Source organism: Phacochoerus africanus, chromosome 11 (genome assembly GCF_016906955.1).
Source record: "Phacochoerus africanus isolate WHEZ1 chromosome 11, ROS_Pafr_v1, whole genome shotgun sequence".
In the NCBI taxonomy this organism is placed as follows: domain Eukaryota; kingdom Metazoa; phylum Chordata; class Mammalia; order Artiodactyla; family Suidae; genus Phacochoerus; species Phacochoerus africanus.
In genome coordinates, this window is record NC_062554.1 from 16,887,389 (window position 1) to 16,904,749 (window position 17,361).

The 17,361-nt window shown below is 43.4% G+C and overlaps 1 protein-coding gene across 1 annotated transcript in view; it reads right to left on the reverse strand.

Annotated features, from left to right (window-relative positions):
* Positions 1-15,641, reverse strand: part of RAB30 (RAB30, member RAS oncogene family) — a 93,979-nt gene extending 78,338 nt beyond the window's left edge. The window contains exon 1 of the mRNA XM_047754079.1: positions 15,416-15,641. The gene's annotated coding sequence lies outside the window, so the exon portion shown is untranslated. The remainder of the gene's footprint in view (positions 1-15,415) is intronic.
* Positions 15,642-17,361: the final 1,720 nt, after the last annotated feature.

Below are 17,361 nucleotides of genomic sequence, written 5' to 3' on the forward strand. Positions count from 1 at the left end.
CAAAACTCAATGTGATATACCCACCAGAATGGGTATAATAAAAAGACAGATAATAGCAAGTGTTGGCAAGGATATGGAGAAATTAGAACCCTCCTACATTGTTGAAGGGAACACAAAATGGTGTGGCTTCTTTGGAAAACAATGTTGCAGCTTTTCAAAAGTTCAAATAAAGTTTCCAGTCAACCCAGCAATTACAATCCTAGGCACCAAAAACATGGAGTTCCAATCATGGCACAGTGGGTTAAGTATCCAACAATAGTGGCTCTGGTAGCTGCAGAGGCGAGGGTTCGATCCCTGGTCCTGCACAGTGGCTTAAAGGATCTGGCATTGCCACAGCTATAGCTCAAGTTCAATCTCTGAAACTTCCATATGCCACAAAAAAACAAAAACAGGAGTTCCCGTCATGGATCAGCAAACCCAACGGGTATCCATGAGGACGTGGGTTCGATCCCTGGCCTTGCTCAGTGGGTTAAGGATCTGGCATTGCCATGAGCTATGATGTAGGTCATAGACACGGCTTGTATCTGTCACTGCTGTGGCTATGGTGTAGGCTGGCGGCTACAGCTCCGACTGGACCCCTAACCTGGGAACCTCCATATGCTGCTTGCATGGCCCTAAAAAGACCAAAAACAAAAAAACAACCCAAAAAACCCTACAATTCTTGGAGTTCCCGTGGTGGTACAATGGGATGGCAGTGTCTCTGCTGGGCCAGGATGCAGATTTGATTCCCAGTCCAGGACAGTGGGTTAAGGATCTCTGGCCTGGGAACTCCACAGGTGGCAGAGCAGCCAAAAAAGAATAAAAAAGAAAGGAGGAGTTCCTGTCGTGGTGCAGTGGTCAACGAATCCGACTAGGAACCATGAGGTTTCGGGTTCGGTCCCTGCCCTTGCTCAGTGGGTTAACGATCCGGCGTTGCCGTGAGCTGTGGTGTAGGTTGCAGACGCGGCTCGGATCCTGCATTGCTGTGGCTCTGGCATAGGCCGGTGGCTACAGCTCCGATTCAACCCCTAGCCTGGGAACCTCCATGTGCCGCAGGAGCGGCCCAAGAAATAGCAACAACAACAACAACAACAACAAAAAAGACAAAAGACAAAAAAAAAAAAGAAGGAAAGCAAATATCTACTTAAAAACTTCTATGCGAGTGTTTATAGCCACATTATTCATAACAGTCAAAAAGTAGAAACAACCCAAATGTCCATCAACTGACAAAGAGATAAATAGGATATGTATGTCCATACAATGGAATATTATTTGATAATAAAACATGAATGAGTAGTGCTCCAAGTGAGAACAGGAATGAATCTTGAAAAGATTATGTTAATGAAAAAAAAAACAGTCACAAAAGACTATGCACTGCCCGATGCTATCTATATGAAATGTCCAGAAGAAACAAATCTATGGAGACAGAAAGTAGATTACTGGTTGCCCCGGGGCTGGAAGGCCAGGGTGAAGAAGACAGCAAATGACTGCTAATGAGTACAGTGTTTCTTTCAGGGATGATGAAAATGTTTTAAATTGATTGAGGTGATGATTGCAAACTGTGAACATAAGAAAAACCACTGACTTGTAGGTACCGTTTAAATGGGTGAATTGTGTGGTGCGCATTATATCTTAACAAAGCTATTTAAAAAGTCAGCATTATATCAAATAGCAAATCTGAAGAAATCTCACCACACACACACACTCAGTCCTACTACCCTGTGCCAGTAACCATTTTGTTATTTTATATCCTTCCAGGATTCCTTTGTGCGAATTCAAAAGCATTTTTTTATCCCCACTTCTTTCACAAAATATGCACTCTACTGCAGCATCCTTTTTTCTTTTTTTTTTTTTTTCTTTTTCATTTTTCTCTTTTGTACCATCCTTCTTTCACTTAATATATCCTTGGAGATCTTCGCCCAACAGTACTTAGAGAAACCCTAATTCTTATCTGTGATGTAACAGTTTTCCTTTTCGTGAACGTACCTCTTTATTTACCAGTTTCCCTCCCTTGCACACTTAAGATGGTTTCCAAACATTTGCTATTGGCAGCAGTGATGCAATGCTTGTGCTTTCTAACTCGTTTTCATCATCTCCACTCTTGGACTGCCAGGAGACAGCACCAACAGCAGGGACCACTGTAGAGTTAGCTGAAGTGGTTCTGTATCTAGACGTCTCTGCTAATTAGTGACTAGCCACATGACTTGGAAAGTTATCTGTGCGTCTGAGCCTTGTATTTCCTCACTTCATAAAGTGGGCAAAATCCCACCTATTTTATCAGGTTGTTTTTAGGGCTAAATAAGGCAGCCAAATTTGGGGCAGTATGTGTATCAAAAAAGCATTAATATGTTGGGAGGGAAAGTAGAATGTTGGTAATGGGTTATTATAACACATTGAGGGGAGGGGCATGAATACAGGAGTCCAAGTGATAATTTAAATTAAAAAAAAAAAAAAGAGGAGGGGGAGCTGAAAACTAATCTATCAGAAAAATGCCAGGGAACAAATAAAGAAGGAAGAGAGTTCAAAAAAAACATGCTTTTACAGATATTAATTGATCTAGGCCAAGATTATCAATCAGATGTTTAAACCATTGGAAAAAAGATTTTGAGGAAAAGGATAACCAAACAATCTCAAAGTATCACTCTATAGATTATTTTATCAATTACAAAGAGAAAAAGCTACCTTGACAATCCAGAGATCAGGCAGTACCACCTTACCCAAAATACAAACCTCATGTCATCAGTGATGTGACAAACTGACACTATGCGTCACCTAAGGGGAAGTCATACAGCAAATGTTCAGCCTGAGTCTAAGAATGAGAAAACACTCAGAAAAATCCAATTTACAGTCTACAAAGCATCTTGAAACTGTCACAGTTTCAACGTTATGAAAGACAAAAAACAGGCAGGGGAACTTTGCTACATAAAAGGAAACTAAAGCATCACAACTATATGGTATAAGCAATCCTTGATTAGACCCTAGGTCCCCCTCCTCCCCAAAAAAGATTATAAACCATTTGGAATCACTGGGGAAATCTGAAAAACACTATTGTTTCAATGTAATCAAACTGTGGTTACAGGAGAGAATGTCCTTGTTCTTTAGAGATACATGATCCAGTCTTCAGAGATAGTGTTGTGGTGTCTGCAACTCACTTTTGACTGGTTTAGAAGGGGGAAAAAAAAGTGTGTATGTGTGTGGATGCAGAAAAAAGCAAGCAAATAAATCAAGAAGGAGAGTGTAGGAGTGTTCACTGTAATATTTTTTGCAATTTTTCTAGATGTCTGAAACCTTTCAAAATAAACTGGGGAAAAAAATCAAAGAAATCATGTAAACCATCTGGCACGCAGTAGGTGCTATGATAGTTCCCACCCTGGCTTCAGCTAATTCAATAGATCTACAGAAGGCTCCTTTCCATAGCTCACAGGTGAAATAAACCAATTCAAAGTAAATGCCACCTGCCAGCTAGTCTGCCTTCATAAAGCTTACCCTTTTGATCAGAAGGCAAGGCAGGAGTTCCCATCTGGAAGCAGTGGAAACGAATCCAACTAGGAACCATGAGGTTGTAAGTTCGATCCCTGGCCTTGCTCAGTGGGTTAAGGAGCCTGGCATTGCCGTGAGCTGTCGTATAGGTTGCAGACGTGGCTCAGATCCCGCGTTGCTGTGCCTGTGGCATAGGCCGGCAGCAACAGCTCCGATTTGACCCCTAGCCTGGGAACCTCCATATGCCATGGGTGTGGCCCGAAAAAGACAAAAGCCAAAAAAAAAAAGAAGGCAAGGCAAAACTAGGAAGCAGCTGGAGATGTGCTATGTAGAAAAATCTACCTAGGACCCACATCTGCAAATTTTTATAAGTTAAGTAACTTTAAAAAAGAAAACAGAACAAGTTAGATTTTAGCTCGTAAGAACTGCGTCCTCATTTACAGGGAAAAACAGCTAAAATCTACCACCTAGGTTGAAAGAATAAAACAGCACACATTATACATCTTTATAAAGCATATTTTATTGAAGACTCTCATTAAAGATTTTAGTCTCCTAGAATAAAAGAGGAAAAAGAAGGAACTCTCCCAGATGGTCCCACCTTTGTTTCCCTATTAGAACACTCAGCAACAGGAATTTAGCTTATGCTCACAAATATTGGAAGAAGAAATAACAATAAGACATTATGAGACAGAATGCCTAAAGAGTCTTTTGCGTTACAAATGCCACTTGAATTAAAGGAAAAATCAATACGAGCTGGCCCAGCCAGAGGTGGCAGCATCTTAACAATGAACATACTTAGGTGCACGAAAATTTGGCAAAGTGCCATTATATACACTATTTCATTTGTGCCTTACAACATTCCCCATATTAGAGATGAATAAACTGAAGCCTGAAAAGACAATTTACCCACCTGGCAAAAAGATCAAATTTGTGTTTGCTCAACCCAGCTACAGAGGAATGAAAATAACTGACGAGAAGGATGGAAACTGACAGCTCAGTGATCCCAGGTCTCTGGTTGGGACAATGAGTCACTAAGGGCTCCTCCTAAACTCAGACATTTTCTACAAAAACAATGCCAAAAATCTGCCTCAGGATTGCTTCTGTGGATATTCAGAAAGATGAACAATCGGGTCTTTTAACCACCTGCTTCAGGTATTTTAAAAGTGGAGCTTAAATTCCCCTTTCTTGTGTGGTTGTGTGACTGAGGTGGAGAGGAAGTGAGCAGGAGAGGTTATTTTCATCTCAAGGTTGATGGTGTCCACATTTTAGTGAAGTTAATCATAACTCAAAAATAAAATTTTTCTACAGAATTTTCTGGGGAAAACTCTTGGTTGCTTTACTGTTTCAGTTCACTTTTTAAACATTATGCTGCACTGCAGACTGGGATAATGTATTTTATTTCTCTCTTGCAGAGGTTTCCATGTTATTTACAGAGCAACCTTTTCTACAGCCAGCACAAAACCCAGCAGGAGCTTTAATTCCTTTTTTGCCCACTTTCTGTCTGCCCATCGCAACTTCCTTCCCTTAGTAAAAGAATAGGCCTAGTGGCCTGTGAACTTGGCAAAGATACGTAGAAATGGCATTGTCAAAGACTGTGATAAGAATTTAAGTCACAGGGCAATTAAAGGGAAACTGTTCATGCCCTTTGACCCAGCATTTCTGCCCCTAGAAAGGAATCCTAAAGAAATATTCCCACAAGTTCATTACAAAAGGATGCACATTCAAATTTTCACTGCAGCAGTGTCCAACAGACACTAAAAAGGGTTAGAGGAACATGCAAATACGTGAAGCAAATGCCCAAAATATATTAAGTAAAAAAGAACAAGCAGAACATGCATTACAATACTATCATTAGCATATGTTGGGGGGGTGACAGTACACATCAAAGTCATCAAAATTGCAACAGCTGATTATGTGGAGTGGAAGTAAGGGTTCTTTCCCTTTTGAGTTCACTGTATATTTCTATAGTGAATTTTAACTGATCTTACATCTAGCTCAAAACACTAATTTGTTTGTTTGTTTGTCTTTTTAGGGCCGTACCTTTGGCATATGGAGGTTCCCAGGCTAAGGATCAAACAGGAGCTGTAGTTGCCAGCCTACACCACAGCTACAGCAATGCAGGATCCAAGCCTCATCTGCAACCTATACCGGAACTCACAGCGACGCCAGATCCTTAACCCACTGAGTGAGGCCAGAGATCGAACCCCAGTCCTCGTGGTCAGGTTCGTTAACCACTAAGCCATGATGGGAACTCCTCAAAATGCTAATTTAAGATATATATTTATGTGCTCTTTTGATTCTTTCCCCTTCACTTTGGAAATAGCTAGTGTCCCACCTGCATCACTACCTCTAGGAATAAAGAGTGCCAGCTGTAGACGTTTGAGCTGAGGGAATGACAGGATCGTGATTAGAAAGGGCAGACATCACTTACAACAGCCCCCAACAAACAACATTCCACCCCATAAGCTCAGTAAATACTTGCAGTGACCAAGAAAATCACTACTTTCCTTTTTTTTTTTTGCCGCTCCCGTGGCATATGGAGGTTCCCAGGCTAGGGGTCTCATCGGAGCTGTAGCCGCTGGCCTACGTCAGAACCGCATCTGCAACCTACACCACAGCTCACGGCAACGCTGGATCGTTAACCCACTGAGCAAGGGCAGGGACCAAACCCGCAACCTCATGATTCCTAGTCGGATTCGTTAACAACTGCGCAACGACGGGAACTCCGGAAAAAAAAAAACAACTAACATTGTTACTGATTATCTCCTATGCAGTTCCCATTCAAATTTCCCCAACTCTCCTCCCACTTGTCTTCTACAGATTTTAAATCCAAGATCCAATCAAGGGTTGCATGTTGCATTTGGTTGTCCTAAACTTCAGTCTCGTTTTAGTCCAGATCAGTACCCCATACCCTGTGTTTTAGTTCGTTCTGTTTCTCATTCATGACATTGACCTTTTTGAAGATCTCAGACCAGCTGTTTTGCAGAGTGTCCCACAATCTGGATCTACCTGAGTATTTCTTCATGATTAGATTCAGGTTAAACTTATCTGGCAAGAATTCTACCTTGGCAATGTTATGTACTTCCCATTGTATCAAGTTCTCTAGTTACACTAAGAACTAAGGAAAAAGAGTTATCTTTTTCTTCATTGTGTCTCTGTGGGTAGTAAGAAAGCATCAGCCAATAAGTAAAATATTTAAAACAATAAATAATGTCAAAAACAACTTTGATGAGCACCAGTTATCCCAGGCATAGTGCCAGACATTTAAAACTAAAGTACTTCTTGAGTTCCTGTCATGGCTTAGCAATTAACGAACCTGACTATTGCCTAGTATCCGTGAGGATGCGGCTCAATCCCTGGCCTCACTCAGTGGGTTAAGGATCCAGCATTTCCATGAGCTGTGGTGTAGGTTACAGATGCGGCTCAGATCCCTATGTTGCTGTGGCTGTGGTATATACAAGAAGCTACAGCTCCAATTCAACCCCTAACCTGGGAGCCTTCATATGCTGCGGTTGCAGCCCTAAAAAAGACCAAAAATAAATAAAGTATTCTGGAGAAGAGATTAAGAAGGTGGAGTAGAAGGACTAGAGCTCATCTTCTCTCATAAAAGCAACAAAGTTACAACCAACTGCTGAACATCCTTCAAATAGACTACAGGAGACAGTAAGAGAGGCAATTATACCACAGAAGCAACTCCATACCCACCAGGTCCACAACCCACACACTGCAAAGTAACCATATCGCAGAGGCTCAACCATGGGAGTGAGAGTTCTGGGCCCCATGTTAGGTTCCATGCCTGGAGATCTGGCATTGAGGGGAGGAGCCCCCTGAGCATTTGGCATTGAAGGCCAGAGGGCTTGTGTGCAGGAGCTCTACTAGCCTGGGGGAAATGAAGACTCCACTCTTGAAAGGCACACAGTGTTTCATGTGCCCTGGGTGCCAGGACAAAGCAGAAACTCCATAGGAATCTGGGTCAGACCTGCCTGCAGTTCTTAGAGGATCACCTGGGAAAACAGGGGGTGACTGTGGCTCGTAGTGTGAGGGAAGAACATTGGAAACAAACTTCTCAGGAGTAATCATCAGCGTGAACTCCTCTAGTGGGGGTCATTCTGGAAAAATTTGGCTCCACCCATTAGCAAACAGGCTGCCTAAAGACCCCCCAGGCATACAGCTGCTTCTAATCTCACCCAGAGACAAAGCCCCACCCACCAGAGAGATAAGAATCAGCTCCACCTACCAGTGGGCAGGCACCAGTTCCTCCCATTAGGAAGACCGAAGCAAGTCCCCATGCCAACTTCAGCCATAAGGGGGGCAGACATCAGAAGCAAGAGAGGCTACAACCCTACTGCCTGTAAAAAGAAGACCACACCAAAAATCTATACGAAATGAAAAGGCAGAGAATTATGACTCAGATAAGGGAACAAGAAAAAAGCCCAGAAAAATAGCTAAGTAATCTGGAGCTTATCAAGCTCCACAAAAAAAATTTCAGACTTATGATAGTAAAGATGATTCAACATCTTGGAAATAGAGGCTAAGGTTGATAAATTACAAGAAACACTGAACAAAGAAATAGAATATTTAAAGATTAAGCAGATACAGATGTGACATACAATAACTGAAATAAAAAATTTACTAGAAGGAACCAACAGCAGAATACAGGAGGCAGAAGAATGAATAAGTGAGGTAGAACACAGACTGGTAGAAATCACTGATGAGAACAGAAAAGAGAAAAAAGATTGAAAAGAAATGAAGACAGTCTAAGAGAACTTCGGGACAACATTAAATGATTTGAAGGGGAAATCAAAAGCTTTATAGACAAGCAAAAGCTAAGAGAATTCAGCACCAGTAAAATCCAGCTTTACAACAAATGCTAAAGGAACTTCTCTAGCTAGAAAGAAAAAGGCCACAACTAGAAACAAAAATATTACAAATGACAAGGCTCACCAGTAAAGGCATACATATAGTTAAGGCAGGAAATCATCCACACACAAATATGCTACCAAAACCAGAAATTGTGAGGAGAGTACAAATGCAGGATACTGGAGATGCACTTGAAATTAATAGAACAACAACTTAAAACAATCTTGTATATATAGACTCCAATATCAAAACTTCATGGTGGAGTTCCCGTCGTGGCGCAGTGGTTAACAATCCGACTAGGAAACCATGAGGTTGCGGGTTCGGTCCCTGCCCTTGCTCAGTGGGTTAAGGATCCGGCGTTGCCGTGAGCTGTGGTGTAGGTTGCAGACGCGGCTCGGATCCCGAGTTGCTGTGGCTCTGGCGTAGGCCGGTGGCTACAGCTCCAATTCAACCCCTAGCCTGGGAACCTCCATATGCCGCGGGAGCAGCCCAGGAAATAGCAACAACAACAACAACAAAAAAGACAAAAGATTAAAAAAAAAAAAAAAACTTCATGGTAACTGCAAACCAAAAATCTACCATAGATACACACACAAATAAGAAAAGCAATCCAGGAATTCTCATCATGGCTCAGGGGTAACATATCTGACTAGTATCCATGAGGACGCACGTTAAATTCCTGACCTTCCTCAGTGGGTTAAGGATACTGCATTGCTGTGGCTGTGGTGTAGGCCCGTGGCTGAAGCTCTGATTCGACCCCTAGCCTGGGAACTTCCATAAGCCGTGGGTGCAGCCCTAAAAAGCCAAAAAAAAAAAAAAAAGAAAGAAAGAAAATAAAAAGAAAAAGCAGGGCGTTCCCATCATGGTGCAGCAGAAACAAATCCCACTAGGATCCATGAGGTTGCAGGTTTGATCCCTGGCCTTGCTCAGTGGGTTAAGGATCTGGCGTTGCCGTGAGCTGTGGTGTAGGTTGAAGATCAGCTCAGTTCTGGCACTGCTGTGGCTCTGACATAAGCTGGCAGCAACAGCTCCAATTTGACCCCTAGCCTAGGAACCTCCATATGCCTCGGGTGCAGCCCTAAAAAGAGAGACAGACAGACAGACAGAAAGAAAGAAAGGGAGAAAGAAAGAGCAATCCAAACACAACAGTCCAGGGATTTGGCCAAAATAATAATAAAAAAATTTTTTGAGTTAAAATAGTACACTTTCTACTTTTGATATCAAATGTCCTTTATTAAAGCGAACAAAGACTTTTTTTATTTATTTACTTTATTTTATTTTTAGGGCCACACCTGTGGCATATGGAAGTTCCCAGGCTAGGGGTCAAATCAGAGCTGCAGCTGCTGGCCTACACCGCAGACACAGCAGCACTAGATCTGAGCCACATCTGTGATCTACGCCGCAGCTCGTGGCAACACCAGATCCTTAACCCACTGAGCAAGGCCAGTGATTGATCCTGCATCCTCATGGATACAAGTCAGGTTCTTAACCCACTGAGCCACAACGTAAACTCTGGAAGGACATTTTTAAAAATAACTTTACTATAGAAAAATAACCACTGACAAGAGCCTACCCAATTGTATCTTATTTTTTGTATTTTTACTTATTTATAAAATTCAAAAGTCAGAAACCCAATGATTTAGGGAACTCCATACAATCAAAATTATTTTTGAGAAACTAATTGGAAAGGAAGTTCAGCCCCAAAAGAAACTAGATCTGAAATACTTTTAAATTTTCCCTGAAAGTCATTCACAAAACATCTCAAAGGCTGCTGGTCTCCTTAGCTTCAGGTCTCATTTTGATCCATTCATTAAAAGCATTTTACATTTTATATTTGCATTACTAATTTCCCTCTTCCAATATGTTGACATTTCCTGCTTCTGAATGGACCCTTAGGATTTAGGTTAGTTTACTTAATCGACAAATTTTCAGCATCTCCAATGTCTGCTAAGCACTCTCTTTTGTGCCTGAGAACCGCAGTATGGAGTTTCTTCTTGCCTCCCTGTCTCAGGCCAAGAGTCACCAACCACTTTGTGACACCCTTGTAATGGAGTAGTGTGCCCTGTGAAGCTCTTGGGCACTCAAGGCGTTCTGTGTCCTCTATTTCTTATTTTTAGGGAGTAAGCCTCAGCTTCCGTGACCTTCCCCAAGTTCCAAAGGGCAGCTGCTAATCGGGGAAGAGAAAGGATGCAGAGACCAGGGAGAAGGAATCAGGAAGCTATAGTGCAGCCTTGGGGCAGGGTCCTGGTTCATCCTCGAGGAAGATACATAACAGTGTCCTTGAACCTTTCTGCAGAACTAAAACCCCAAGGAATGGAACTACTTGATGAAGCATTCTTCATTCCAAGAAGGAGGACCCCTTAGAACCAGTCCTGGGGCCACTAAACACCAGCTTTGAGAAACAAAGCTACCTTGCCTCTATCCTGATCCTGTCTACCGCCCTATCGTCCACTCCCCAAACCATAAAACCACCACCTAATCTCTCCCAAGGGGGGCACAGTCTTTAGGGCATTAGCTTGCCCCATCTACCTAGCAAAGCAATAAAGCTTTCTTTTTCTCCTTCACCCAAAACTCTGTCTCCATGTTTCTATTCGGCAACACGTACAGAAGCAGAGTTTCGGCAACACCTGGACCCCACAAGAAGCAAGAAAGCCTCCAGGGAGGCTGTGCTCTCCTAGCACCACCTATGGACTTCTCAATGTGATTATTTTTTATCTCCCTCACCCAGCAAACACTCTTAAATGCTATATTCCTAGCACAGTGTACATATAGCTGATGACCATAGATAAATAAATAAAATAAACAGAATTTACAGATGAGGAAACTAAAGCTCAGAAGAAGAATATGACGTGCCCAACACACAGCTAATAAATAAATAGTACTCAGTCTTAGAAAGCCTCATCAGAGCTCTCCTCTTTTCTCCCATGCTGCATCCTACACATGGACCCAGTGAAAGAAAGATCTTAGATGGCTTCCTGGAACCTCAACCTCACTATGTCCAAAAGTCTCTCCTCAAACAAACAAAAAATCTGGTCCCCATTCAGGGGACTCTCTCTGTAAGTAGCATCCCTAGTGGTTCATCTTCACTTTCCCTTCTCCTTATCCCCACATCTAATCAATCAGCACTCTTATCAATTATAATCTTCAAACTTAGTTTCTCTCCAATCTCTTCCCTTCTCTCAAGCCTCCCTCCACCAGCCTAGACCCAAGCCACCACTGAAACTTAGCAGGACCCTGGGGGGCCCTCCTGGGTACGAAAGCCTTTCTAGTCCTCTGGTTCTTATTTGCAGGATAAAGGTCTCCTAGACCTCCCCACCTTTCAAAGAGCAGATTCAAACAATCAGGGAAGAGAGGGAATGCAGAAACCCAGGAGGAGCGATCAACAAAAAAAAAAACGATAGTGTAGTCATCCAAGCAGGATCCCGGGTCCCCCTCAAGGAATATACATAACAATATCTTTGAGTTCTGCCGCAGGAATCCCCACCAAGTGAAGGAAGGCAACTTCAGGCTTATCACAAGACAGTTGGAACACTGCCCTGTTACTTCACCATCAACCAGTCAGAAGAAAGCCACATACCTCACAGCCCTCACCCTAGAAAAACTTCTCCCTGAAAACCATCAGGGAACTTGTGGTTTTTTTGAGCGCGAGCCATGCATTCTCCTTGCTTGGTCCTGCAATAAACCTTTCGATGCTCCAAATTCTGACGTTTCAGTTTGGCCTCACTGTGTATCAAGCACGCGAACTCGCATTCAGTCACGCCACCATTCCACACGTAGACTACAGAAATGACTTGGTACTTCATCTCACTTTCACTTCCACCAATTCCCTCCAATACTTTGTTCACTTAACAGCCACAGTGATGGCGTTAATATCATTCTACTTGCACATGAAATTCACCTTGCAAATTAAAGCTCTCACTTAGGCTAAAGACCAAATTCACCTGTGGCTCAGCAAACCGCCCACTAAGACTCTGCTCCCCTCTGCAGCCTGCTTCATTCTGATCTCTCTCCCCATGCTCTGCCCCCATATACTGACTAACCTTTCAAATCCTCATATGCATCACTCTTTACATTGTACTTTGAACGTGCAAGTTCACCCAGTCAGAATTCTTTGTCCCCATCTCCCATTGCCGTCCTAAATTATTTCCACTCACTTTCCAAGTTTCTTGAGATGTCCCTTCCTACAGGAAGGTTTCCCGGATTGCTCCAGACAAGGGCAGCACACCACATTAGGCACTCCTATCCCATCTTGTAGGACATCCTCCTTTGGTAGTAGCATTCATCACACTTGCAATTACTTATCCAATAATTATCTTCCCTGTTAGAACATAAACTCCATGAGGGCAGGGGAAGCTTCTCTTTTCACTGAGGAATCCAGTCCTTGGAGCACAGTAGTTGCTCACAATATCTGTTGCAAGGATCCTTATCCCTTTGCAAAGGAGTTAAACGAAGGGAGAAACAAATGCATAGTTATTCAAGGTCACAGAGATAGCAGTGACGGGACCAAAACTAACCTTTCATTCAGCTCATTTCTCCTCCTTAAAACACTAAAGAGCCTGAGTAGGAGAGGGAGCAACTTAGAAGAAAATTAGGAATGAAAAGGTGGTGAGTGAGAGATCTAAGATGACAGCTTCTGAATCTGCCTGTCACACTCGTTGCCTCCAGATGGGCGGCAGTTAGACTTTTCATGCCTAGAGAAGCAGTCTTACACAAACAAACATAACCACCACCACACCCTCCTTCTTAATAGAAGGGGTATAAAATAACAAACTTCTTTCATCCACAAAGAAATAGAAAGGACAGGAGCGAAAGCTGTTGCTGTTTCAAGCATCTTTAAAAAAACACACACACAAATGGGTAGTTTGGCCACCTGGACCTGCTCCTCAGCAATCAACAGGGAAGGGAGGGGAAAAGACACTTACTGAAGCAAGAAAAGAAAAAAAAAAAATACTAAGTGAGGCAGAAGCCATTCAAAGTCTGCTTCTTCTTTGGGAATTATGAGAGCATTTCGTTTATTTTAAAACCTTGCTAACCCACTGGCAGCTCTCAATACAGGTACCAATGAAAGGAAAAGTGGCATGAGCTCAACTCCAACAGTTCACTATCCATGGGCTGCTGGGGCCAAATCATGTCTGTCACAGTAGCCAAAAACCAGGCCAAGGGGTGAGGTACATTGCCGTTCATCCTGCCAAGCACCAACTGCAAGAAAAAGAAAAGGCAAAAAGCCTCTTCAATGATGATTCCGTAGAATAAATATTCGCAGTTTCATTCACCCTGGAGTTTCTGTGTGAGGTAGAGAAGGGATGGGAGGGTATTCAGAGACTGGAAAGAGACTTAGAGAAAGAGATGCGATATACTGCTGACAAAAGAGGGAGATTTCAAAACACAGAGGAAAAATGAGAGTTACAAATGGAAAGACAGGGAAAGAAACTAGAAGAACTTTAAGAGACCTAGAAGGGTGGGGAAAGGAAGGTGGGAGGGGCAGGGTTTGGGGGGTGGAGAAGGGTGCTCAGAAAAGCACAGAGTAAGCAACAGAGAGATGCAGAGAGGAAAAGCCAGACAGTCCATCTTTTCCCAAATCCCAAAGCTGCTCATTGCCTCCCAATAAATCACTCTACCACAAAGCCCATACAATGGACTGTCCTTTGCATTCAGTAACAAGCAGCATTTAACGAAGCATCGCCCAGCTGCAACTTTAGAGACTTAAAGGTCTGAATTAAAAATGAACAAATTGGTTCAGCAGCAGAAGACAACTAACTAGTAATGACTTTCCCCCAAAGCCTGACTTGGTTATGAAAAGGTTTGGCATTTTGGAGTTAAGCATAAAACAGTCTGGCATTTCTCCTTTTGACATTCCAAGAGGGGGTGTGGTTGACCCCAGGTCCATTCATTTCCAAGGTTGTAGATCTCTCAGCTAAGACTAGCCCCATCTGTTCTGGAGTCAACCAGCTGTGTACTTCAAAATAACGTATTTATTGCACTAATCATCCTAATAACTCTTACAAGAAGAGAGCCAATGTCATACAAATCAGGATGCTCTCTGTTCTGTTAAACGTGTCAGTTTGTTTAAAAACCAAAACCCACAAGCCAAAAAAAAAAAAAAAAAAACCCAAAAAAACTCTACTATGCTCCTCAGTTTCCCTCAGCAGGATCACTCACTCTTCCTGTGTACCTTTCAGCAATGGCAAATGAAGGTTAACAGCGCTTCTAACTTTTCCTTTCCCTGATGCGTAAAAATGAACCTGAATGTCCCTAATGATCCCTTCTCCCAACCGTTATTTGTGACTGGTGATTGTGCCTCAGGAAACAGCAGCTCATTATGGTACCACTGTCAGTGGCAAGGAGCCTATTGCAATGTAATTTAAAACACTCACACAAGCACAAATCTGTCGGCTCCACTTCCAAACAATCCTGAAATCCTGCAGTCGGGAGAAGAAAAACACTTAAAAAAATGCTGCTTGTAGCAGCCTAAGAGAACCTTCCCCAGACACGTGAAACGTTTGTGACTGGCATAGTGCACCATTAAAGGACACTGTCACCTCAAATCAGCAGAAAAGGCGAGACAAACGACATGGACACACACGCACAAAATAACGCCCCACAAAACTTAACCTACTCAGAAGCCCGCTCGTCTTAAAAATGAATAGTGTGTGCTCGCCCAAGTGGCATAGAAATGTTCCAAAGTAGTGCGACCACATTAAATCACTGTCTCCATTTCTCCCCACGCATCACCCCTTCCCACTCAAATCTCAGCACTCGGGCCGTATGTGACAGGACTGCAGTCTCCCACCTCTGCCTTCCCCTGATTTTCCAAGAGCACTTCCCAACATCCACCCCAGCCCAGCCCCCTCTCCCAGCCTCCGAAAAGGTTGAGGGGAGTTGCGACTAGGGAACTGGCAGGCATCGGTCCTCTGGTGGGGGAAGGTTGCTGGAGTTGTTCTTTGCAGTGACCCAAATTGTACAGAGCTTTTCGCTTAGCAGCGCTTTGCGAGCACCTCCCCAATCCTCCCGCCCCCATCTTCCCAAAAGAAAGCCTTGAGAACTAAGCGGGAGGAATAACTTGGTAGAACCTATTGAATAAATCACTTCAACTCACCTGGTTTGGGATTTTTCTCCCCACCCCAGGCATAAACAGAAAGGATGTGCGAATGAGTCACGCACGCAAGGGAAGGTGTTGCGGAGTCCTAAGTCCAAGGGCTGGAGTCAGCCCCTGCCCTGGTGCTTGCTGCTACTCTTAGCTCAGCTGGAGCGAGCGGCAATAGCAAGCCTAGCAGCAGCAGGGGGGTGGATAGACCGTAGCACAATGAATGCAGTGGGGTTTTTGCAATGACATCATCCCTCTGTCCAAAAGGCCCCAATAGCCATGCTCAGAAGCGGAGGGTTCTGGGAATTGTAGTCTCCTCACGGACTGGCGGGACACAGAGGCTATCGCCGGAACTACAAAGCCCAAAATGCGCCAAGGTCAGACGCGCCCAGAGCGGGCCAAGGGAGTAAAGGGGACTCGGCCGCCATGTTAGGAGCGCGGGGAAGATTCCGCCGCGCCGGCTGAGGTTTTAGGGAACGCGGGAGCCGAGAGGTGGTGCAGAGGGGACGGTGAGGAGGAGGACAAGCGGGCCGAAGAGCCTGGGGTTCCGAACCTGGGTACCGGGGTGGGAGGGGCTGGAAGCGGTACCTGGGGGCTGAGTCGGACGAGCCCGGCTAGTGGCGGCATCAGAGGCCGAGTGGGCCTCGGCCTCAGGGTCCTGCAGGTATTGGTCCCTGTCACTTGCACCATTTATAATTAGGGGATTGAGGGAGTTTGTCTCCTGGTCTCAGAGCACCGTAAACAGGATAGTCGGGGCGGTTGTGTTTTTTGGTGGGTGCGGGGACCCGGGGTGGCCACTCTCTCACCTTTGGTCGGAGAAGATTCCACCTACAGAATTGGGCTGCCCTTCCCAAATTTATTTTTTATCTTGTCATTCATTCTCCAGCCAGCCTTAATCCTTCCCAAGGTGTTGCACCTTCACTGGTTTTTCATACAGAGATGATTTGGAAAAGATTCCAAAGAAATCGATGTTGGAAGATAGCTGAGCTGGAAAAAGGACGATGCTTTGGGCCTGCAGTAAAGAAGTGACAGGGACTGAATCCTACGGAAGTAAATAAACTTGGTTTAAAACATCTTCATACGTGCCCGCGAAGGCAGGGAGATGTTGTAAGGGAATACCTGTTTAAGGCTGGCGTTTGGTTCCGGAGTATAGCGGCATTTGAATAAACTTAGGGTGTATGCTTAAAAATACTGCGAAGACTGGATCTTCGGTAGCATGGATCACTATTTTAAAAATACATTTAGTGTTTAATTTGTATAACTCCATATATACGACTACTTTAGGAACTAATTTTCTTTTAAACTAAGTAACTGAGATCAAGTAATTTTGCCCAGTGTCTCAAATGAACTGTGATTTTTTTTCCAGTTACTAAAACAATGCTGTGTTTTTTTTTTCAGAGTCTATCTACACTATGAAAAGATGGGAAATTTCTTCCTGAAAGTGTTTGAAGGGCTAAAAATGCTGATATATTTGTGCTGTTAAACGTTTCGTTTTGCATGTTATTGTGAAAACAAAAGTAATGAATTACTGGGTCGGTAGAGCTATGCACTTCACCTGTTAGGAGTTAAAAATTATTGCTGATAAATGGTTATATCAAAGATAGGCTAGGCAGAATGATTACAAAAGACAAAAACATGGTAGAAACATCACCCAGATGTATGCAGATGACAATTACAAAAAGAGTTTTATGAAGAATGATCTTATATATGTCATGCTGTAGATAAATCAGATGAGTAGGTTTGTTTCTTTTCTTTTCTTTTTTTTTTTTTTGCTTTTTAGGGCTGCATCCACAGCACATGTCAGTTCTCAGGCTAGGGGTTTAGAGCTGTAGCTGCTGGCCTACATCATATCTGGGACATACACTGCAGTTCACGGCAACACCCAATAACTGACTTACTGAGCAAGGCCAGGGATTGAACCCGCATCCTTATGGTTACTAGTCGGATTTGTTTCTGCT